The sequence below is a fragment of the Rhinopithecus roxellana genome, chromosome 18 (genome assembly GCF_007565055.1).
Source record: "Rhinopithecus roxellana isolate Shanxi Qingling chromosome 18, ASM756505v1, whole genome shotgun sequence".
Classification (NCBI taxonomy): Eukaryota; Metazoa; Chordata; class Mammalia; order Primates; family Cercopithecidae; genus Rhinopithecus; species Rhinopithecus roxellana.
In genome coordinates, this window is record NC_044566.1 from 63,448,146 (window position 1) to 63,451,561 (window position 3,416).

The following is a 3,416-nucleotide window of genomic DNA, read 5'->3' on the forward strand; positions in this document are numbered from 1 at the left end:
TTCCAAATTGCCTCCTTTAGACCTTTCCTTTCCTAATTGAGTCTCTCAACTCCCTATAATCACTGAAACTTTAGGCACCACACTCCATGCCTTGGAGGCTGTCAATATGCTCAAGGATCTGCAAAAGCAAACACCTGAGGCTGAAAAATAAAATAGAAAGAAAAGCCACAAAATTTAATTCTCAGCTTCATAAGATTATATGTCAAAAGAAAATCTTGAAAATCTTAAAAATCTCCAAAAATATTGGTGAGAAAAAACTTTAGCCCTCATATGAAGAAGATAAAAACTTGTTCCATTTTCCAGAAACACAGTTATAATACAAACATCAAATGGGGTAAAGACAAAAACAAAGTCTTCCACATAAACTAGTGAATTTTGTATTATTGTAATCACATTAGTCAGTGTTCCCCAGAAAGGCACAATCCATAGGATATATGTAGATAGACAGATGAAGAAGGTTCACATAATTATGGAGGCTGAGAAAGTCCACCATAGGCTGTCTCCAAGTTGGGGAACCAGGAAAGCTGGTAGCATTGCTCAGTCCATGTCCAAAGGACTCAGAATCAGTTAAGCCAATGGTGTAACTCTCATTCTGAGGCCAAAGGCCTGAGACCCTGAAGTTCTGATGTCAAAGGCAAGAGAAGGATGTTTCAGTTTCACAAGGAGATAATTCACCTTTCCTCTTCCTTTTTGTTCTATCTGGGCTCTCAAGCAATTGGATGCTGCCTGTATTAGTCCATTTTTGTACTGCTAGGAAGAAGTACCTGAGTCTGAGCAATTTATAAAGAACAAAGAGGGGTTTTTTTTTGGTTTTTAGTTTTTTTGTTTTTTTTTTTTTTTGAGACGGAGTCTCACTCTGTCGCCCAGGCTGGAGTGCAGTGGTTCAATCTCCGCTCACTGCAAGCTCCGCTGCCTCCCGGGTTAATGCCATTCTGCTGCCTCAGCCTCCCTAGAAGCTGGGACTACAAGCACCCACCACCACGCCTGGCTAATTTTTTGTGTTTTCAGTAGAGACGGGGTTTCACCGTGTTCGCCAGGATGGTCCTGATCTCCTGACCTTGTGATCCCCCCACCTCGGCCTCCCAAAGTGCTGGGATTACAGGTGTGAGCCACCGTGCCCGGCCAACAAACAAGTTTCTATTCTCCTTGAGTGCTTACAAGAAGCTAATATTATACTTACTAGATAATTAGAATCAAATCTATAAGCTTTAAGATTTTAAGTCGTCATTCTTATGAAAAACATTATTTCCCTTTTTTTTGGTGAAAAGATATACATCTATTTAGAATCAGCCAGCTGGACTCAGTTTAGATGATCCCAAGTTTGTTGGCAACATCCAAAGCATTGTAATCAGGAGCCAGTTGAACATATGCCTTCTTCTCTCCATCAGGCCGAATCAGGATGTTGACCGTGGCCACATCCATGTCCCAGAGCTTCTTCACAGTCTGTTTGATCTGGTGCTTTTTGGCTTTAACATCGACAGTGAACACAAGCGTGTTGTTGTCTTCTGTCTTCTTCATGGCTGACTCAGTGGTCAGTGGAAACTTGATGATAGCATGGTGGTCAAGCTTGTTTCTCTGGGGGGCACTCTTCCTAGGATATCTGGGCTGCCTCCGGAGTCGCAGTGTCTTGGGATGCTGGAAGGTGGGGGAGGTGTAGATCTTTTTTGGGGGCTATGGACACATTTCAACACTGCCTTCTTGGCCTTTAAAGCCTTTGCTTTGGCTTCGGCTTTAGGAGGGGCAGGAGCTTCCTTCTTCACTTTTGGTACCATCTTGTGAAAAGCGAAAAACATTATTTCAATAATAAGTTTTTTACAGTAAATCTGCCTAATAGTAGTTTCCAAAATACTTTTGGTAATTTTTAACCTTAAAATTAAGCTAAGTAAAATATTTCCATTAAATATCTAGATCATTTATAAACAAGATACAATACTAAAACATTAATTACTGAACATAAGTAATTCAAGTTTATATACTTTTGGCTTCTTATTTTTACAGAGAAACTAGATATTTTGGCCTGTTAATAAACATGTTTTTGCCTACCACACTGAGAAATTGAGACGGAGTGACACTCAGTCTCAAAAAAAAAAAAAAAGAAGAAGAAGAAAAAAGAAATCTCTTTCTCTTAAGCTAACTCTTTTTTTTTTTTTTTTTTTTTTTTTTTTGAGACAGAGTCTCGCTCTGTCACCCAGGCTGGAGTGCAGTGGTGCAATCTCAGCTCACTGCAAGCTCTGCCTCCTGGGTTGATGCCTTTCTCCTGCCTCAGCCTCCCGAGTAGCTGGGACTACAGGTGCCTGCCACCACGCCGGCTAATTTCTTGTATTTTTTAGTAGAAATGGGGTTTCACCGTGTTAGCCAGGGTGGTCTTGGTCTCCTGACCTCGTGATCTGCCCATCTCGGCCTCCCAAAGTGCTGGGATTACAGGCATGAGCCACCACGCCCAGCCTCCATATCTTTTTTTTTTTTTTTTTTTTTTGAGACAGAGCCTATATCCGTCGCCCAGGCTGGAGGGCAGTGGTGCGATCTCGACTCACTGCAATCTCCGCCTCCCGGGTTCACTCCATTCTCCTGCCGAGTAGCTGGGACTACAGGCGCCCGCCACAACGCCCGGCTAATTTTTTGTGTTTTTGGTAGAGACGGGGTTTCACCGGGTTAGCCAGGATGGTCTCGATCTCCTGATCTCGTGATCCGCCCGCCTCGGCCTCCCAAAGTGCTGGGATTACAGGCGTGAGCCACCGCGCCCGGTCCAAATCTTTTTTTTTTTTTGAGACCGAGTCTCCTTCTGTCGCCCCAGGCTGGAGTGCAGTGGCCGGATCTCAGCTCACTGCAAGCTCCGCCTCCTGGGTTTACACCATTCTCCTGCCTCAGCCTCCCTAGTAGCTGGGACTACAGGCGCCGCCACCTCGCCTGGCTAGTGTTTTGTATTTTTTTTTTTAGTAAAGACAGGGTTTCACCGTGTTAGCCAGGATGGTCTCGATCTCCTGACCTCGTGATCCACCCGTCTTGGCCTCCCAAAGTGCTGGGATTACAGGTTTGAGCCACCGTGCCTGGCAAACTCTTAAGCTATCTCTAACTCACAAAAATTTAGTAGATTATGTTTTTGTAAACAGAAATGGAGCATTTATCTTTTTTCCCCACCTGATTTCTCTAGAATTTTGAAATTCTTACTGAATACTCTTACTTTTAGGACAATATAGTTGTTAGCAAAAGTCCAGTAAGTATCTGTTCACCTTGTAACAGGACAGAATTGGAAACTTTGGTTATATTATCAAGGCTTTTACTGAAATATCATATTTAGGAAGTGTACCTTAGACCAGTTATGACAAGCAATTGTAAGGAACTAAGGTTGACTTTTATGGAGCCAATGCTTACAAAGCACTCTGAGAAAAGCCAGTCTGATACCTGAATTTTGGGGT

At 43.0% G+C, this 3,416-nt stretch overlaps 1 pseudogene; it reads right to left on the reverse strand.

Annotated features, from left to right (window-relative positions):
* Positions 1-1,305: 1,305 nt before the first annotated feature.
* On the reverse strand, positions 1,306-1,772 carry LOC104672412 (annotated as a pseudogene).
* Positions 1,773-3,416: the final 1,644 nt, after the last annotated feature.